General features: G+C 35.1%; 2 pseudogenes across 2 annotated transcripts; both read right to left on the bottom strand.

Moving 5' to 3' along the window:
• Positions 1–11962: 11962 nt before the first annotated feature.
• LOC149201361 (putative serine/threonine-protein kinase WNK11 pseudogene) lies at positions 11963–13564 on the bottom strand (annotated as a pseudogene). The gene is made up of 2 exons (XR_016253428.1): positions 13491–13564; positions 11963–13207 (listed from the first exon to the last, which is right to left on the bottom strand). The product of XR_016253428.1 is annotated as a putative serine/threonine-protein kinase WNK11 pseudogene (transcript).
• A 6272-nt stretch (positions 13565–19836) lies between these two features.
• Positions 19837–21515, bottom strand: LOC149201360 (putative serine/threonine-protein kinase WNK11 pseudogene; annotated as a pseudogene). Its single transcript, XR_016253427.1, has 2 exons — positions 21393–21515; positions 19837–21109 (listed from the first exon to the last, which is right to left on the bottom strand). The product of XR_016253427.1 is annotated as a putative serine/threonine-protein kinase WNK11 pseudogene (transcript).
• Positions 21516–22039: the final 524 nt, after the last annotated feature.

Here is a 22039-nt window from a genome sequence, read left to right as displayed (position 1 = left end):
AAATGTGGGAATCAAAGGCAATTCTCATTTATAAATGAGAAAGAAACCCCATCTCTTGTTCCCATGTTTTAAAAGATTTTCACAGTGTTAATATAATTTTACATTCAAAAAATTATTTTAAATAATACATAAATCAATGTGAAATAAGTGTTTTCATCAAGATTGTGTCTTTATTTAGGGAAAAATGTGTAATTATTTTCAATTATATATATATATTTTTTAATTGAAAATAGTTATTTACACTTTTATAGATTTTAGTAGTGAAATTGTTGCATGGAAGGAGTCTCTTATCTCATAATTAAAAGAGTTTCATATATCAATTTGGTGTCTAACTTAACTGTGATTTAAAAAAAATATTATTATTATAAGTTATTAGAATTTTCTAGATGATATATGAATACAATTCATTGGAAAAGCACAAGTTTAAAGTGGAAGAAAAAAAGAAAAATTGGAAGAAGAGATCATTAATGTTGATGTGAAACAACTTTATTTATTCTTTATAGGTTGGTCAAAATGTTAGTTGTCATGCTTTTTTTATAGTTAATTTGTATTTTACCCTTATGTAGGTGTACATTCAGCCATATAATGTTTGTTAAGATAAGGTATGGTATAACTTCTATGTATTGATGGGTATGAATAACTCATTGAATCTTGTAACATTTATTTTTTATTTTTAATTATTGAAATATAACGGTGACAGTTTCCATCCATTTAAGAATTTGATCAACTTTTTCATGATCTAGGTCAATTGGAATTGGAGGAAATCCTTAAGGACATTTCTCCACCTTTCACAAATCTTAGATCATGATAAAACTCTACTCATCCATGAAATTTTTGTGATATTCTTATTTGTTTTGTAGTTGGATCTTGGATGGAGTGGATGTATTACCGTCTCAAAGTCTAAATTTGAGCACTTAATCAAATCAAATACAAACACGTAACCAATTTTGCATCCAATCAAAATATCTGACATAGGTTAATGTTATGAGATTGTTGAAGCAAGCATGGGGATAATGAGTGTAGAGGGATTGTTCAAGGACCTCAAGGAAATTAGAAAATTAAATTCACTTAGGGATTAGGCCATACACATAATAACGAGGTTGAAGCACTAGCAATGTATCCAGGGATCACTTTCTTAAAGGATATAGAGCAGTGTGTTGTGGTTATTGTTCGATACTCTCATTATCGTAAGACCATTGAGCCAAGGAAGTGCTCCTTTCTTCCCAACTTCACTTGCATCTTTCAAAGATAATCTTACTCCTTCAAGGCTTTGATCAAGTTGATTTCTTTTAGATTAAGCAAAAATACAACTCTCACATTGATAAAATAACCTACACAGAGGGTATTAATTTTATTTCATTGACACAGGTTCTGTTGATTACATTTTTTTAGTAGATTTCTTTCTTGATACCTAAGGATTTATCATCTCATTGGAGCTTTCATAGCCTAAGCACATCATTTTTTGGACCAACAATTCATTCCTTAACATCACAACCACTCAACACAGAGATAGTTTCCTCATATATTGCAACTTTCATCCCCTTTTCCTAACACTATTTCAAAACCAAGAGGAAAGTGAGGATGGTATCCACTTAAGCTAAGAGGAATTATGAACAACAAAGACATCCCCCACTAGCACAGTGCCCAAGGAGGGCTTAGTCAACACATCCAACCCAGAAAGTTAGTAAACCTGCCAACAAGCCTAGAGATTGATCTGAAAATGAAAATTGAAGGTTTCAATAAACAATTTCCAAGCTAGTTTATGTATTTTAGGCAATGGATCATGGTTGCAAAAGTACAAAGAATTAAATTAATTTTCATAATTTTTAACAGTTAAAAGAGGACCCGGATGCGGGTGCCTTAATGAGCTGTTAATGCTCATGCAAGCGACGCCGACATCTGGCATCACGGCAGATCAGGAGGGCGATTTATGGTAGCTCAGTTAATCGCATTAATTAGGCATTGGGTTCATGGCATGCGGGGTAAGGTTTTCAAGATGGTGGGTACAAGCAGCGATTCAATTGTTCGGACCTCAACATTCTCTCTGGTTTATTTAGGCAGAGACATTCTCGGAAGGAATTATTCTCAGAATTTAGGCGCAGAGCAGAGCACCTGGAAGCCACCATGGCTCCATAGGCGTTCGAATCTAGCCAGCATCAGGCATTTTGTCTCGATTCTTCTGGTTCGCATCTGGTATGGTCAGTCTTTTTTCCTTTGGCCCATCTCTACAATAAGTCTCGCTTCGGTCTTCGTTGAAGTTGTCTGGGCAGGGTGTGGGTTTCAGTCTGTCAGTACTGGGATTTTTTTCGTGGTTCTGTTTAATCTCTGTGCGGAGTTTACCCTAGGGGCCTTCTTCTCAGGGTTCTGCTCTTTGCTGTTTCTTTTAGATTGGGGCGGGTCGTCTTTCTTCCTCCATCAATCCTTTCGCCCTTTCAATTTATTAATCCTCTCTGCAATGGCACGGCGTCGTGGAATTTCCCGGAGGGGTAGTAGTTCAGGAGCTCGTGGAGGTGTGAGGGGTAAGGGTGGACCTGGTCCTCGTTGCATTTCTCCGCTAGCTTCTGTCTCGCCAGCCTCACCATCATCAGACAACTCCGGTCCGTCCCTTAACAGTTCTTTCTACTCTTCACGTTTCAAATTCAAAAGTAAGCTAAACACGCCAATTATCTCTGCTATCATTACAGTCATCTTCTTAGAGGAAGAAGATGAGCTCACAGGCTCTGATGAACACTCTAAGGACAGGTTTCTCTCTCATAATTCTAGTGACTCTCAAGGAAGCATGGCGGGTGACGTCCTCAACAATCCAGGGACGCAACAGGCTGAAGGTCATCAAGAGGATTCGTGCCAACAACAAGCCTCTTCTCATGAAGATATCATTGCTTGTGCACCGGCACAATTCTCAGGTAGTGTTCTGCATCTTGTGACTCCTCCAGGTTGCAACAATATGGAAATAGAAGACAATGTGATGGTTGAATGGGTTAGCTCTCCTTGCAAAGCTAATGAAGAAGATACAGATTTGCCACCTCAGGCATAACTCACTCTGTCTCAGCAAGTCATCTCAGGACTGCGGTATTTTTTGGATGTATTTCTCAGTGGATATGATTTCTCGTATTTTCAGTATGGCTCTTTCTCATCTTCCAGCTTACAAGTCTGGCTTTCCAGCTTTTTGTAATAGTTGCATAGAAATGCATTTTGTAACAGGGTGGTGGGAAACAAGGTATAGATCCTCTCTAGCTCTTTTGTGTTTTGGGCTTTTGGTTTTCATCTATGTAAACAGATGGCTAAGAGCTGACTGCAACAACTTTTTTGACAGAGGGTAGGCTACAGCCCCCTCAGAGGTTAAAACTTCTATGTAAATATTTTTTCATCTTTTTTATACATAATAGAATAGTCTTTACTCAGGAAAAAAAAAAAAAAAAAAAAAAAAAAAAAACAGTTAAAAGAGGAAAAAATTGTAACATCAAACACAAGCAAATTGATAATGGAGTTCACCCATCTTGGGCTAAGTCTCCAGGTGCAACTTCCAGTTGTGACCACTTTATTATATGCCCAAATTCTCAATACATCAACATGCAAGGTTTAATATGCAAATATAACACTGCCATTATGTCTGGAATGCTCAAAAACCCCCAATCTAGGCTATTCTTGAGCTCAAAAGGGCTTAAAATTGAGAAAAATATGCCCTCTTCTCTAAACTATTCTACAACTACAACCTATTAGCTCTCAGCTCTGCAAATTTAGCGAAAAATTTGCCTCTACTCCACTTTTCGAGCACTTTGATTATCCTCCTGCAAGTCATGGGTTCGAGCAGTCAGAGGAACGTTTAATTGCAAAATTTTTGGTATGATTGTTTTGTATTAAACAAAAATATTAATGGGGCATTAGCCCTTTGGTTAATCTGCTAAGCTAGTCGTATGGCCACATAGGACCATATTTTAGAAGCCATAGGCCATGCACCAAGTCCTTAGCCTCTGCTCCCATTGCCTCTGATCGCATGTCATCACATAAATGCGGGTCAAGGCCTTTGCCAACACCCCACCTCTGTTATCTTTGCCTTCAGTCATATGCTAATCGATATAGCTGTGGGTTGGGCCAGTCGGGCTAGCCCGCCGACCCACCCATTATCCCCAACCTCTTGGTTGTGGTAAATAAATATAAATTGCCGACAATGGTTTAACAAGTGGCATGTTTGGTGTAACGGTTGGACATTGGTTTGTTGGTTGAAAGGTTGCATGCTAGATTTTTGCGGAGGCTTATCAATCGGTCAAACAAATTTTGGCACCATCCAAAGTGTCATGTGGCACCCTAGGATTGGGCCACGAGTCACTCTGTGATCGACCCATCTCACGAACCAACAACCAAATGAAAATGCGCCACATGTCCTCGTACGATTGGCCCACATATCAGCTCTTAATTGGCCCCCTTTTGACATTCATACTGCCCATTCAGATGATGATGTTAGCACCATGTCATCATACAAACTGCCACATGGCATCTGTACCTTCATAATCAACCACTTTGACTTTTTTTTTTTTTGTTTGGCCAAAACTTCATAATGTGATAACTTGCTCATACGATGTTGGTTTGAGGTGATTCAACCATTGGTGGAATCAACATGACGAGCACTATGTCTTGGTGCTAGTTTTGGAAGATTTAGAGCAGCTTGATTTTTGAGCATATTTTCTATCCCCTGGATCATATATTAAGGGGCATGGTTCCCTTCAAGATGAAGCCAAATAACAAACTCAACTAGGAAACCCAACATTTAAGGGATGCCAAACCCTTATGGGCCCAACCTTCAACCAACCAACTCAGCTAGGCAACCCAATGTTTGAGGCGTGCTACCCCCTTAGGGGGCCAACTTTCTAGGAGCACCTAATTTATTTTATCATTTAATTATGTGAGTTACACAGCAAGGCATCTCTTTCTATCCAGGAGTTTGTGCATATCCATTTTATATTATTTTGTAACTTTGAGTGACATACATACCTAGATTAGGGTTTTTGAATTGGAGACTTTGTAAACCTATAAGGCCTCTTGGATTCCCTAATAAAATGAGGAAATTATTTTTATCTTCTCCATGTCTTATCTGCTTTTTTGGATCAACTTCAGCTTCATCTTATGATTTCTTTATCTCTTGGATCAAATATAGTCCTGTCTTATGGACTATTTATCTAGCTCTTCTTTGAAGGTGTCTATTTTTAATCAATTGGAGCCATTGATTATGGCACATATGAAGGTTTCTTCCATTTTAATGGCCTAGCGACATTAATCTATCCATTATTTTATATTTTCCACATGATATCTTTAAGGAATTCACATAAAGTATTGAAGGTTGCTCAATGACCTTTAACGAAATGCAATTTAAACTTACCATTGAAAATTAGTAGAAAAAGGAATGGAGGGAGAAAGCTAACTCTAAACTTGATGGTGTTGTCAAGAAGCAAGAAGACCTTTACCTGAACATTGTTAAACATACTTTGGCTCCCAAAATATTAGGAAAAATACACTAAGAACACACTTCTTGAGATTTTTGATACATAAGACCACCTTGTTTATCTAGTTGAATTTGTAGATCTCTCTCCTAAAGTGCTTGCTAGAAGTGCTCTACCATCAATCTATGGAAGGCTCTTAAAGAAAACCAATCATGACCAATGTTGAAGATGTGAAATATAAGTTAATTTAATCTACTATTTGATTAATAAACTATTTAATTTTACAACTTTTTATTTGGTCAATTGTAGAACTATATCTCTACAAATTTGTGAGAAAGATAATTCAATCTATTTTGATAATAGAGAATCACATGTTAGTCAAATTAAACCTTCTATTTTTAGTATATTTAAGAAATGTATTTTGATTTGATAAATAAAGTCATAGTTCAATTTGAAAAAAAAATAATTTACTACACATGAATGAATTATTTATTTATGTAAATGACGCCTGAGGTATAAACAATAGAAGTGAGATACACCAAAAGTTTCTCAAAGATTAATGATAAATCACAAGGAAGAAATCATTGTAAAAGAATACATATCATAAACCAATATAAATGGAAACCAGTAGTAAGAGTGTCCATTGACTTTCATGGAGTTTTATATTTCATTCACATAATCATATTATTTTACTTTCGATTCTATATATTAATTCCAAATCTCGTCACAAATACACCAACAACAAATAAGAAGTATGAGATTGAAAAACAAAAGAGCAAATACCGATATGAGCCAACTTTTTTTCCATTTTTTTCTTTTCTCTTTTTTTTTTTAAATTAATTTTATTTTATTTTAAAATTTAAATTCCTTCAATTCCCTAATTATTTCCATATTCATATTTTTTAGATATTCACTCATTGATATTAAAAATTTATGGTTTGGAGAAGAAAATGATACTCTCAACTAAAATGATTTTTTTAAATAATATATATTAAAATTAAAAATTTATTTATATAAATTTTGAAATAAAAAATATAAATGTAATATTTTATATTACTCATAGAAATTTTTTTATAACAATACATTAAAAAATTATTTGTGAAGAATTTTTATATCCCATGTACATATATACAATACACTAAAGATTATGGGTGGAAAATCTTTAAATCCCATATACATATACCCAAAATAAAGTGTTTTGATAATTACAATAAGAATAAATATTTTTATAATATAATTTAAAATTTTATAAAAAAATAAATATTAATAATAATTAGAAATTATGAATAGTTAATTTCTAAGCCCTATGTAAATGCACAAATTAAAATATATAAAAAACATTAAATTTAATAATATGTTAATATTATGAAATGAAAAATTTAATTGAAAATCATTATAGAAAAACCAGTAGTTATTAAATAAACCAAGAAAATCACCTAAGCATCGTATGAATGTAAATGGTATATAAATAATATATATCCACTTGATATCTAAACACAAAATATAATATATTGCATATATATATATATATTCCAAAACAAATGTAATATTTTAATAAATTACATATTTAAATCTATAACATAAAAATATTGGAAAATATGCATATTTATATTATATTTGTTTGGATATTCCATAACAGAAAAAGCAATCATACATTCAAAGTGATTCTTTTGTTCCAACTTATTGTATTGTTATGGTTTGATAATGGGTGACAATGTGTTGAAAGTGGTTTATTGGTAAGGTTGGTATTTTGATAAGTTATTGCGTTAATTAGTATTTATTTAGAGTAAAAATAATTTTTGTAAAATTATTTAAATATGTATAATGATTTTTTTTTAATATTTTTATAAATTTCAGTAATAAATGAGTATACATAGATAGTTATTTATTTTTTAAGTATATGTTTAATTTAATCATGATGTTAATATTATTATTATTATAATTAATAATAATGATGATGATAAGTTTCCATTATAATATTATTATAGAAAAAGAAAGATTATATTAACATGATTTTGTAATAGAAATAGCATTAATTAGAATCACTTATAACTTTGTAAATATACTACCCAACAAAAATGTAATTAAAAGGAATGTATATCAAAAAAATATGGGAAAGAATGGATATTCATATATATATATATGTTTGGATAATTTTCGGGACTGGATACTCAATAATGCAAAAAAACAAAAACACATTCAAAGTGATTCGTTCATCATGAGCTTTCCCAACATATTGTATTGTCTTGGTTTGATAATTGGTGATAATGCCTTGAAAGCGGTTTGTTGGCAGGGTTGGTAATAAGTTTTGATAAGTTATTGTATGGAAGGGTTAAAATTGGTATTCATCGATAAGTAAGTATATTTTATAAAATTATTTAAATATTTTAAAATGAAAATATTTATTTATAATTTTATATTTTTTAATTATATTTTTATTAATTTTAATAATAAATTATTATATATAGGTGGTTTTTTGTTTTTAAAATAAGAGTATGTTTAATTTAGTGGTCATTTTGAAATTATATTATTATTATTAGTGATTATAAATTTGTTTATGTTATATAAAGACAATTTGTTTGATAAGTATAACTTTAAATTAGAAAAACTAAATAGTATTAAAAGAAAAGATGATTAATGTTGATGTGAAACAACTGTGTTTATTCTTTATACATTGAACAAAATGTTTGTTATCAAATAGTTATTATATTTTTTTTAATAGTTATTTTATATTTTAGTATTATGTTAGTGTACATTATGATATACAATGTTTGTTAAGATAAGTATGATATAAGTTGGATGTATTGTTGGGTATGGATAAGTTATTTAACCTTGTAATAAATTTTTTATTTATTATTGAAATACAATTATAATTATATAAGTTTTTATATCATCTAGGTTAATTTGGAATTGGATGAAACCCTTAAGGACATTTTTCCACAATTCATGAATCTTAGATCATGATAGAACTCATGCATGATTTTTATTTTTTTATTAGTATAATATTTGTAGTTGTAAAGAAGGTTTACCTACAACAATATTAGTTTAATGGAGCATGGATGGAGTGGAATATGGAAATTTTATAATATGTATTTGAGCATACTAAACTATGTTTCCATCCTTTAAAAGTGGGACTAGGTATATGGTTTTGATATATACAGGGGCATATGCCAATTAATTAAGGGAAATTTAATAAAGTATATATAGCTATATGAGTGTGATATGTATAGGAGCATATGACAATTAATTAAGGGAAAGACGATTTAAAAGTCGGGTTAGGTATATGGTTGTGATATGTACAGGGCATATAGCAATTAATCAAAGAAAGGCAATTGATTGTATAATATTTCTTTTATTAATATGCTTGAAAAGCTTATTTTGTATATGTATCACACAACTAGAATCTAATTAAAAATAACTTACAATTTTGTAATGTATTACACAACAAGAATCTCATTAAAAAGAGCACTTGGAAATTCAACTGAAATTCTAATAACTATGGATACAAAATGCGCACACAGTAAGTCTAACCATGTCCAAGAACGTATTACTTTAAAGCGTAAAGATTGTTTTGTATATCTATTACACGACTAGAATCTAATTAAAAATAATTTACAATTTTGTAATGTATTACACAACAAGAATCTCATTAAAAAGAGCACTTGGGTATTCAACTGAAAATCTAATAATTGTGGATACAAAATGGGCACACAGTAAGTCTAACCATGTCCAAAAACGTATTACTTTAAAGCGTAAAGATTGTTTTAATATAAACTGGTGGCTGTAAGTGAAGGTAAAACAACCATGAAACATGTGCTAAGTTGCAATACTGCAATACTCAATTTAAGTGGGTAGTTGGAACCATTGAGTTCTTTTTCACTGTTCAAAATTTGCTTTGCAGGCTAACTCTTGCTCTAAGATGACATTCTAATACTTTTCTAAGATGACATTCTAATACTTTACACCACGTGAAATCTCTAACAATCTTACCCTACCTAAAAACGACATAGCCATAGTTTAGAGTTTCTACTAAATGTTTCATATTAGGAAGTTGAAGTTTAGAATTTTAAATTTTTTCTAAAATTTATGTAATATCAATATTTAAAAAATTTATATTCTAAACAAAACATACAATATTTTAATTGATGAAATTTCCATTTTACAATAAATTATTTTACCAACAAATCAAATTTAAAATAATTAAATGGCAATAAATTTAATACCCAAATTATTGTATCTAAAATACTTTTTTCATATTATAAAAAGTAAGAAAGATCCAAATAATTTTATCTCAGATACTTTTCCATATTACAAAAATTATCCATAATATAAAAGCTAAAAAATAACCAAATAATTTTATTTACCACCCACTATTTAAATTTCCAGATTACAAAAATTATCTATAATATAAAAGCTAAAAACTAACCAAATAATTTTATTTACCACCCACTATTTACATGCCCACTAAATTTAATACCTTTCCTTAACTTTCCAAATTGCAAAATGCAAAATCTAAACTAGATAAAACAACTGGGAATATAGCTCACTATAAATTTATACACATATAATATAATTATCCTTTCCAAATTGCAATATAAATCTATACACATATAATATAATTATCCTTTCCAAATTTCAAGATCTAAGAGATATCAAAATAATATGACTAAATAACCAATTATAAATCCATACATATCTATTTGCCACCCGCTATTTAAACAAACCCACTAAATATAATACATTTCCTTAACTTTCCAAATTGCAAAATTTAAACTATATAAAACATCTAGCAATATAGCTCACTATAAATCTATAGTGATCTAATATAATTTATTCCCCGTTCCAAATTGCAAAATCTAAGAGATATCAAAATAATATAGCTAAATCCCCGGATGTGGGTGTGTAGCATGGCAAGATGTACGAAGGCGGCAGGGAGGGTGGGCACGCGGCTTCATGTTACCGCCATCCGGCCTCGCCTGCAGCAAGGTTTAATGTCTCCAGCAAACAAATTCAATGCCACATTTATGTAGCTCCTTCCTTCTCTCCATTATGCGAGTTTACTTGTTATGGCGCCCTTCTTATTTTTCATGTTTGCTCCTCCCATGCGCTCTGGTCGTTTCAGTGTTGCGGCAGCTCCTCGCTCTAAAGACAGCCTTGGGTATCGTCTGGCTCTGGATTGTTGTGCTGTTTCTACACAGTGTTCTCATGCTCCTCATAGTCCCTTCGGCCATTTCCGCTGTCGCCCCTTCTCAGTCTTTTCCTCAGCTGTCTGCTCTGCTCCTTCTGCACATTTCAACATGCCCAAAGTGCGCTCAAGAATGAGTTGCAGAAGAGGAAGTTCTAAAGGCCGCATCACCCGCTAGGCCTCCTCCACTTCCTCGAACCCTTCGTCTGAAGCCTCGGACTTTTGCCTTGACAGTTATCCCATGACCAGGAGCGGCTGAGGTTGGGGTCGAGGGCAGCTTGGCATAGAAGCGAGCTCTCAACACTCCCAATCTCACACGGCTCGCTTTCGTTTCCCCTGCACTCTCAGCAATTCCTCCTTCATCGCTTCAGTTACAATTGAGCTGCAAGAGGACACTTTTGGTTCGGTTGCTATTACTCCAGGGGTATCTCCGGAGCCGAGGACGGAGGACAAGCATGATAATTCTCAAATTGTCAACACGCAGAGAAAGAACCCTGGTGGCTCTGCAACTCAGGCCATGAACACGCAGGCCGACCCGAGCGTTCCTACAGGTGGCAGCTATTCAAGCAAAGAGGGCCATCCCTCTGAGGATGAAGACCCCTACCAATATGGATGTCGGATTGTTGAAGAGTTGCCTCCAACCTCTCATGACGCTTAATCAGGTCTGCACTTACTGGTTTTTGTTTTTCGGATGTAAGAAAATGCTCAATTCCCTCTGGGTTCACAGTCATTACATGTTTTACAATTATCAGGATCAAACCATCTCCTCCAATGTTAAATTGCCGGTTTCCCCTGCGTGGGTGACATTCTCCTGTCTTTGGGTCTCAGTTTCGTATCACACTGTTTTTGGGTCAGAGTCTAGTTTTGAAAGGGCAGCGCTTTACTGATTACTTGAATGGGCTCAATCATTTTGTCTTGGTACAGATATATCTCTAGTCAGTCTTCCACTACAGTCTCTAGATTTAACTCTGTTTCTAGGTCAGTCATTAAGCAAGTCCTCTTTGTCAATGTTCAAGCGAGGTTTGGTAAGAATGTCGCTTCTATGGGCTAGTCCTCTCAAGGCCTTTGCCCCTCTTTAATATTATTTTTGTATCAATATAGGAGTAGACAAATTCAGACAAAAAAAAAAAGGAAAAAAGAAAAAGAAAGAATTATAAATCTATACACATCTATTATCATTATCTTTAGATTGTGTTATAATTAACTATAACAACATTCTCTTCATATTAACTATTAAAAAAATTATCATTATCTTTAGATTGTGTTATAGTTAACTATAACAACATTCTCTTCACATTTACTATTAAAAAAATTGGGCAGATTTCAAAAATAAATTGGCAAAAATAAATAGGCAGAATCCATCTATCCTGTTATACTTAACTATAACAACATTTTCTTCACATTAACTATTAAAAAAATTGGGCAGATCTCAAAAATAAATTGGCAAAATAAATAGGCAGGAATCCATCTATCCTGTTCAGTCAAACATGCTGGCACCTAATAGGTGCTCGCTTGTACTCCTTTAAAAAATGGGTCCACCAGAAGTTCTGCAGCAGAAGGCTTGACTGGTGCTGCCGCCAGGCATTTTTCAATAAACTGTCTCATTTCTTGATTGATAACCTTTTCCAATGCTGCAGGCCGTATATCAGAACTCACTTTCTTATAAATTTGAGCAACGCTACGGCACTCACTGTAAGGAATTTCCAAAGTAACCATCTCCAGCAAGCACATGCCGAAGGAATAAATATCTACAAGCTCATTATAATCCTCCTCATATAATTCTGGGGCCATGAATTCCGGAGTACCGAGGACAGTGTGTGCACAACGATCATTTCCCAGTGTAGTGGCAAGACCCAGATCTCCAATCTTCAGAACGCCACTATTGCCATTCACAAAAATATTGCTGCAATTCAAATCTATTGCTGCAATTCAAATCTCTATGAATTACACAAGGCTCATGATTATGAAGATAATGCAATCCTCCCAGTATCTGAAGTGCCCAATTCTTCAAAGCCTTCACGGAGACATGACGGTGCTTCTGGCGGTACTCTCTCAGAGTCTCCGATGTACAGACCTCAGTAATGAAATTCACATGACTTGTCTTTTTATCGAGCCAAGCATTGTAGAGCATAATCATGTTTTTGTTCCTGAGAGATTTCAACAGGCGGACTTCTGCATAGATCCTCTGTATGGAAGCATCATCTAGGTTTTGCAGAGGCACCTTGTTCCAAGCAACCTCAATACCCTGTTCTTGATCAAAAGCTCGGTACACCTTTTTCATAGCACCACGGCCCAGCAAATCTTCATAGCGACCATACCTACCAGTGGGATCCAGTTCCACAAAGGGCTCCCTGTCCTTATCACAGGTGTCATATTCTAGACTAGGCATTTCTCCACCTCCTGAAAAGGAAAGGAAACCCTAACCCCAGAATTTGAATTTAATAAACAGAAGCCCTTGCAGGGCTATAGGAAGACACAGAAATGGAGATTTTCCCTAAATTCAGAAGACGAACATACAGCAAAGACAAAAGACTTTGCTTCCTGTGGGAATAATGAAGAAACTAACAGCATTTTCGCTCCAGAGATACTGAAAAAACAGAGCGGCCGGATTCAGAAAGTCACCCAATAAATTGAAGTGTAAAACTTAAAATTCCCAGGCAATCTTAAATCAAACCAGGAAATCCAAAACCCTAACTCTACACACAAACAAATTCTGTCGGCAGAAAAGAAATCTCATAAAACTATTTCGATAAACAGAATCCTCAAAAAATAAAACTGTGAACAGAACCATTGCAGTGCACAGAGTTCCAAACGCAGTGATAAAGGAAAACATCGTTATAAAAACAAATAGGAGGATGCAGAAAACATACCTGTCTCTGTGACCACAGAAATCGCTCAAAGCCGATCTCGGAGAAAAAATATTTAGGTCGAGAACAGGCAGAGCAACCTGAGGATGTGAATAACCGATATGTATATATATATACTAGAGGTTGGGTTTGACAGACAAATACTTGCTACGCATAAATATATTTCGGATAAATTATGGGGACTGAATATTCCAAAACGGAAAAGCAATGACACGTGGAGTGATTCGTTAGTTATGAGCTTTCCCAACCTGAATTGTTTTGTTTTTTATGATGGGTGACCATGCGTTTAAAGTGGTCTTTTGCTAGGGCAGTGATAAGTTTTGATTGAGTTTTTTTCGGGTTAGCTTAACTTAACGGTACTTATTCATCTACTAGTTTAATTAATAGATGCAAGTAATTTTATAATTAGTAATAGATGCAAGTAATTTTATAATTAGTTTAATTAATAGATGTAAGTAATTTTAATTATAGGATTTTATAAAATCAGTTTAAGTTGTTTAATTTATAACTTGTTTTTGTTTTTCTATTATGGGTGACCATGCAGTTAAAGTGGTATTTTGCTAGGGTAGTGATAAGTCTTGATATTGATTGTGATTTTTTGGGTTAGATTAAGTAAATGGTATTTATTCATCTAGTAGTTTAACTAATGGATAGATGTAAGTAATTTTAATTATAGGATTTTATAAAACTAGTTGAAGTTGTTTAATTTATAAAATATAAAATCTTTTAAAACATTGATTTATGTTTTAAAAGATTTTAACAGTGTTAATATATTTTTAGATTCAAAAACGTATTTTAAATAATACATAAATCAATGTGAAATAAGTGTTTTCATCAAGATTGTGTCTTTATTTAGGGAAAAATGTGTAATTATTTTCAATTATATAATTTTTTTTTAATTGAAAATAGTTATTTACACTTTTATAGATTTTAGTAGTGAAATTGTTGCGTGGAAGGAGTCTTTTATCTCATAATTAAAAGAGTTTCATATATCAATTTGGTGTCTAACTTAACTATGATTTAAAAAAATAAATTATTATTATTATAAGATATTAGAATTTTCTACATGATATATGAATACAATTCAATGGAAAGCACAAGTTTAAAGCGGAAGAAAAAAAGAAAAATTGGAAGAAGAGATCATTAATGTTGATGTGAAACAACTTTATTTATTCTTTATAGGTTGGTCAAAATGTTAGTTGTCATGCTTTTTCTATAGTTAATTTGTATTTTACCCTTATGTAGGTGTACATTCAGCCATATAATGTTTGTTAAGATAAGGTATGGTATAACTTCTATGTATTGATGGGTATGAATAACTCAATGAATCTTGTAACATTTATTTTTTATTTTTAATTACTGAAATATAACGGTGACAGTTTCCATCCATTTAAGACTTTGATCAACTTTTTCATGATCTAGGTCAATTGGAATTGGAGGAAATCTTTAAGGACATTTCTCCACCTTTCACAAATCTTAGATCATGATAAAACTCTACTCATCCATGAAATTTTTGTGATATTCTTATTTGTTTTGTAGTTGGATCTTGGATGGAGTGGATGTATTACCGTCTCAAAGTCTAAATTTGAGCACTTAATCAAATCAAATACAAACACGTAACCAATTTTGCATCCAATCAAAATATCTGACATAGGTTAATGTTATGAGATTGTTGAAGCAAGCATGGGGATAATGAGTGTAGAGGGATTGTTCAAGGACCGCAAGGAAATTAGAAAATTAAATTCACTTAGGGATTAGGCCATACAAATAATAACGAGGTTAAAGCACTAGCAATGTATCCAGGGATCACTTTCTTAAAGGATATAGAGCAGTGTGTTGTGGTTATTGTTCGATACTCTCATTATCGTAAGACCATTGAGCCAAGGAAGTGCTCCTTTCTTCCCAACTTCACTTGCATCTTTCAAAGATAATCTTACTCTTTCAAGCCTTTGATCAAGTTGATTTCTTTTAGATTAAGCAAAAATACAACTCTCACATTGATAAAATAACCTACACAGAGGGTATTAATTTTATTCATTGACACAGGTTCTCTTGATTACATTTTTTTAGTAGATTTCTTTCTTGATACCTAAGGATTTATCATCTCATTGGAGCTTTCATAGCCTAAGCACATCATTTTTTGGACCAACAATTCATTCCTTAACATCACAACCACTCAACACAGAGATAGTTTCCTCATACATTGCAACTTTCATCCCCTTTTCCTAACACTATTTCAAAACCAAGAGGAAAGTGAGGATGGTATCCACTTAAGCTAAGAGGAATTATGAACAACAAAGACATCCCCCACTAGCACAGTGCCCAAGGAGGGCTTAGTCAACACATCCAACCCAGAAAGTTAGTAAACCTGCCAACAAACCTAGATATTGATCTGAAAATGAAAATTGAAGGTTTCAATAAACAATTTGCAAGCTAGTTTATGTATTTTAGGCAATGGATCATGGTTGCAAAAGTACAAAAAATTAAATTAATTTTCATAATTTTTAACAGTTAAAAGAGGACCCGGATGCGGGTGCCTTAATGAGCTGTTAATTCTCATGCAAGCGACGCCGGCATCTGGCATCACGACAGATCAGGAGGGCAATTTATGGAACCTCAGTTAATCGCATTAATTAGGCATTGGGTTCACGGCATGCGGGGTAAGGTTTTCAAGATGGTGGGTACAAGCAGCGATTCAATTGTTCGGACCTTGACATTCTCTCTAGTTTATTTAGGCAGAGACATTCTCGGAAGGAATTGTTCTCATAATTTAGGCGCAGAGCAGAGCACCTGGAAGCCACCATGGCTCTATAGGCGTTCGAATCTAGCTAGCGTCAGGCATTTTGTCTCGATTCTTCTGGTTCGCATCTGGTATGGTCAGTCTTTTTTCCTTTGGCCCATCTCTACAATAAGTCTCGCTTCGGTCTTCGTTGAAGTTGTCTGGGCAGGGTGTGGGTTTCAGTCTGTCAGTACTGGGATTTTTTTCGTGGTTCTGTTTAATCTCTGTGCGGAGTTTACCCTGGGGGCTTTCTTCTCAGGGTTATGCTCTTTGCTGTTTCTTTTAGATTGGGGCGGGTCGTCTTTCTTCCTCCATCAATCCTTTCGCCCTTTCAGTTTATTAATCCTCTTTGCAATGGCACGGCGTCGTGGAATTTCCCGGAGGGGTAGTAGTTCAGGAGCTCGTGGAGGTGTGAGGGGTAGGGGTGGACCTGGTCCTCGTTGCATTTCTCCGCTAGCTTCTGTCTCGCCAGCCTCACCGTCATCAGACCACTCTGGTCCGTCCCTTAACAGTTCTTTCCACTCTTCACGTTTCAAATTCAAAAGTAAGCTAAACAGGCCAATTATCTCTGCTATCATTACAGTCATCTTCTTAGAGGAAGAAGATGAGCTCACAGGCTCTTATGAACACTCTAAGGACAGGTCTCTCTCTCATAATTCTAGTGACTCTCAAGGAAGCATGGCGGGTGACGTCCTCAACAATCCAGGGGCACAGCAGGCTGAAGGTCATCAAGAGGATTCGTGCCAACAGCAAGCCTCTTCTCATGAAGATATCATTGCTTGTGCACCGGCGCAATTCTTAGGTAGTGTTCTGCATCTTGTGACTCCTCCAGGTTGCAACAATATGGAAATAGAAGACAATGTGATGGTTGAATGGGTTAGCTCTCCTTGCAAAGCTAATGAAGAAGATACAGATTTGCCACCTCAGGCATAACTCACTCTGTCTCAGCAAGTCATCTCAGGACTGCGGTATTTTTTGGATGTATTTCTCAGTGGATATGATTTCTCGTATTTTAAGTATGGCTCTTTCTCATCTTCCAGCTTACAAGTCTGGCTTTCCAGTTTTTTGTAATAGTTGCATAGAAATGCATTTTGTAACAGGGTGGCGGGAAACAAGGTATAGATCCTCTCTAGCTCTTTTGTGTTTTGGGCTTTTGGTTTTCATCCATGTAAACAGACGGCTAAGAGCTGACTGCAACAGCTTTTTTGACAGAGGGCAGGCTACAACCCCCCTAGAGGTTAAAACCTCTATGTAAATATTTTTTCATCTTTTTTATACATAATAGAATAGTCTTTACTCAGAAATAAAAAAAAAAAAAAAAAAAAAAAAAAAAAAAAAAAAAAAAAAAAAAAAAAAAAAAAAGAGGAAAAAATTGTAACATCAAACACAAGAAAATTGATAATGGAGTTCACCCATCTTGGGCTAAGTCTCCAGGTGCAACTTCCAGTTGTGACCACTTTATTATATGCTCAAATTCTCAATACATCAACATGCAAGGTTTAATATGCAAATATAACACTGCCATCATGTCTGGAATGCTCAAAAACCCCCAATCTAGGCTATTCTTGAGCTCAAAAGGGCTTAAAATTGAGAAAAATATGCCCTCTTCTCTAAACTATTCTACAACTACAACCTATTAGCTCTCAGCTCTGCAAATTTAGCGACAAATTTGCCTCTACTCCACTTTTCGAGCACTTTGATTATCCTCCTGCAAGTCATGGGTTCGAGAAGTCAGAGGAACGTTTAGTTGCAAAATTTTTGGTGTGATTGTTTTGTATTAAACAAAAATATTAATGGGGCATTAGCCCTTTGGTTAATCTGCTAAGCTAGTCGTATGGCCACATAGGACCATATTTTAGAAGCCATAGGCCATGCACCAAGTCCTTAGCCTCCGCTCCCGTTGCCTCTGATCGCATGTCATCACATAAATGCGGGTCAAGGCCTTTGCCAACACCCCACCTCCGTTATCTTTGCCTTCAGTCATATGCTAATCAATATAGCTGTGGGTTGGGCCAGTCAGGCTAGCCCGCCGACCCACCCACTATCCCCAACCTCCTGGTTGTGGTAAATAAATATAAATCGCCGACAATGGTTTAACAAGTGGCATGTTTGGTGTAACGGTTGGACATTGGTTTGTTGGTTGAAAGGTTGCATGCTAGATTTTTGCGGAGGCTTATCAGTCGGTCAAACAAATTTTGGCACCATCCAAAGTGTCATGTGGCACCCTAGGATTGGGCCACGAGCCACTCTGTGATCGACCCATCTCACGAACCAACAACCAAATGAAAATGCGCCACATGTCCTCATACGATTGGCCCACATATCAGTTCTTAATTGGCCCCCTTTTGACATTCATACTGCCCATTCAAATGATGATGTTAGCACCATGTCATCATACAAACTGCCACATGGCATAGAAGCGAGCTCTCAACACTCCCAATCTCACACGGCTCGCTTTCGTTTCCCCTGCACTCTCAGCAATTCCTCCTCCATTGCTTCAGTTACAATTGATCTGCGAGAGGACACTTTTGGTTTGGCTGTTGTTACTCCAGGGGTATCTCCGGAGCCGAGGACGGAGGACAAGCATGATAATTCTCAAATTGTCAACACGCAGAAAAAGGACCCTGGTGGCTCTGCAATTCAGGCCATGAACACCCAGGCCGGCCCGAGCGTTCCTACAGGTGGCAGCTCTTCAAGCAAAGAGGGCCATCCCTCTAAGGATGAAGACCCCTACCAATATGGATGTCGGATTGTTGAAGAGTCGCCTCCAACCTCTCATGACGCTTAATCAGGTCCGCGCTTACTGGTTTTTGTTTTTCGGCTGTAAGAAGATGCTCAATTCCCTCTGGGTTCACAGTCATTACATGTTTTACAGTTATCAGGATCAAACCATCTCCTCCAATGTTAAATTGTCGGTTTCCCCTGCGTGGGTGACATTTTCCTGTCTTTGGGTCTCAGTTTCGTATCACACTGTTTTTGGGTCAGATTCTAGTTTTGAAAGGGCAGCGCTTTACTGATTACTTGAATGGGCTCAATCATTTTGTCTTGGTACAGATATATCTCTGGTCAGTTTTCCGCTACAGTCTCTAGATTTAATTCTGTTTCTAGGTCAGTCATTAAGCAAGTCCTCTTTGTCAGTGTTCAAGCGAGGTTTAGTAAGAATGTCGCTTCTATGGGCTAGTCCTCTCGAGGCCTTTGCCTCTCTTTAATATTATTTTTGTATCAATATAGTAGACAAATTCAGACAAAAAAATAAAAGAAAGAATTATAAATCTATACACATATATTATCATTATCTTTGGATTGTGTTATAGTTAACTATAACAACATTCTCTTCATATTAACTATTAAAAAAATTATCATTATCTTTAGATTGTGTTATAGATTGTGTTATAGTTAACTATAACAACATTCTCTTCACATTTACTATTAAAAAAATTGGGCAGATTTCATAACAACATTCTCTTCACATTTACTATTAAAAAAATTGGGCAGATTTCAAAAATAAATTGGCAAAATAAATAGCTAGGAATCCAAATTGGGCAGATTTCATAACAACATTCTCTTCACATTTACTATTAAAAAAATTGGGCAGATTTCAAAAATAAATTGGCAAAATAAATAGGCAGGAATCCATCTATCCTGTTAGATTTAACTATAACAACATTTTCTTCACATTAACTATTAAAAAAATTGGGCAGATCTCAAAAATAAATTGGCAAAATAAATAGGCAGGAATCCATCTATCCTGTTCAGTCAAACAAGCTGGCACCTAATAGGTGCTCGCTTGTACTCCTTTAAAAAATGGGTCCACCAGATGTTCTGCAGCAGAAGGCCTGACTGGTGCTGCCGCCAGGCATTTTTCAATAAACTGTCTCATTTCTTGATTCATAACATTTTCCAATGCTGCAGGGCTTATATCAGAACTCACCATCTTATAAATTTGAGCAACGCTACGGTACTCACTGTAAGGAATTTCCAAAGTAACCATCTCCAGCAAGCACATGCCGAAGGAATAAATATCTACAAGCTCATTATAATCCTCCTCATATAATTCTGGGGCCATGAATTCCGGAGTACCGAGGACAGTGTGTGCACAACGATCATTTCCCAGTGTAGTGGCAAGACCCAGATCCCCAATCTTCAGAACGCCACTATTGCCATTCACAAAAATATTGCTGCAATTCAAATCTCTATGAATTACACAAGGCTCATGATTATGAAGATAATGCAATCCTCGCAGTATCTGAAGTGCCCAATTCTTCAAAGCCTTCACGGAGACATGACGGTGCTTCTGGCGGTACTCTCTCAGAGTCCCCGATGTACAGACCTCAGTAATGAAATTCACATGACTTGTCTTTTTATCGAGCCAAGCATTGTAGAGCATAATCATGTTTTTGTTCCTGAGAGATTTCAACAGACGGACTTCTGCATAGATCCTCTGTATGGAAGCATCATCTAGGTTTTGCAGAGGCACCTTGTTCCAAGCAACCTCAATACCCTGTTCTTGATCAAAAGCTCGGTATACCTTTTTCATAGCACCACGGCCCAGCAAATCTTCATAGCGACCATACCTACCAGTGGGATCCAGTTCCACAAAGGGCTCCCTGTCCTTATCACAGGTGTCATATTCTAGACTAGGCATTTCTCCACCTCCTGAAATGGAAAGGAAACCCTAATCCCAGAATTTGAATTTAATAAACAGAAACCCTTGCAGGGCTATAGGAAGACACAGAAATGGAGATTTTCCCTAAATTCAGAAGACGAACATACAGCAAAGACAGAAGACTTTGCTTCCTGTGGGAATAATGAAGAAACTAACAGCATTTTCGCTCCACAGATACTGAAAAAACAGAGCGGCCGGATTCAGAAAGTCACCCAATAAATTGAAGTCTAAAACTTAAAATTCCCTGGCAATCTTAAATCAAACCAGGAAATCCAAAACCCTAACTCTACACACAAACAAATTCTGTCGGCAGAAAAGAAATCTCATAAAACTATCTCGATAAACAGAATCCTCAAAAAATAAAACTGTGAACAGAACCATTGCAGTGCACAGAGTTCCAAACGCAGTGATAAAGGAAAACAACGTTATAAAAACAAATAGGAGGATGCAGAAAACATACCTGTCTCTGTGACCACAGAAATCGCTCAAAGTCGATCTCGGAGAAAAAATATTTAGGACGAGAACAGGCAGAGCAACCTGAGGATGTGAATAACGGATGTGTATATATATACTAGAGGTTGGGTTTCACAGACAAATACCAGCTACGCATAAATATCTTTCAGATAAATTATGGGGACTGAATATTCCAAAACGGAAAAGCAATGACACGTGCAGTGATTCGTTAGTTATGAGCTTTCCCAACTTGAATTGTTTTGTTTTTTTATGATGGGTGACCATGCGTTTAAAGTGGTCTTTTGCTAGGCAGTGATAAGTTTTGATTGAGTTTTTTTGGGTTAGCTTAACTAAACAGTAGTTATTCATCTAGTAGTTTAATTAATAGATGCAAGTAATTTTATAATTGATAAGTTTTGATTGAGTTTTTTTGGGTTAGCTTAACTTAACAGTACTTATTCATCTACTAGTTTAATTAATAGATGCAAGTAATTTTATAATTAGTTTAATTAATAGATGTAAGTAATTTTAATTATAGGATTTTATAAAATCAGTTTAAGTTGTTTAATTTATAAGTTGTTTTTGTTTTTCTATGATGGGTGACCATGCAGTTAAAGTGGTATTTTGCTAGGGTAGTGATAAGTTTTCATATTG

The sequence above is a fragment of the Pinus tabuliformis genome, chromosome 2_1 (genome assembly GCF_031772625.1).
Source record: "Pinus tabuliformis cultivar Carrire ecotype Pingquan chromosome 2_1, CPIR1, whole genome shotgun sequence".
In the NCBI taxonomy this organism is placed as follows: domain Eukaryota; kingdom Viridiplantae; phylum Streptophyta; class Pinopsida; order Pinales; family Pinaceae; genus Pinus; species Pinus tabuliformis.
The sequence above is the reverse complement of the archived record's forward strand: the minus strand, read 5'-3'. Positions and strand labels throughout refer to the sequence as shown.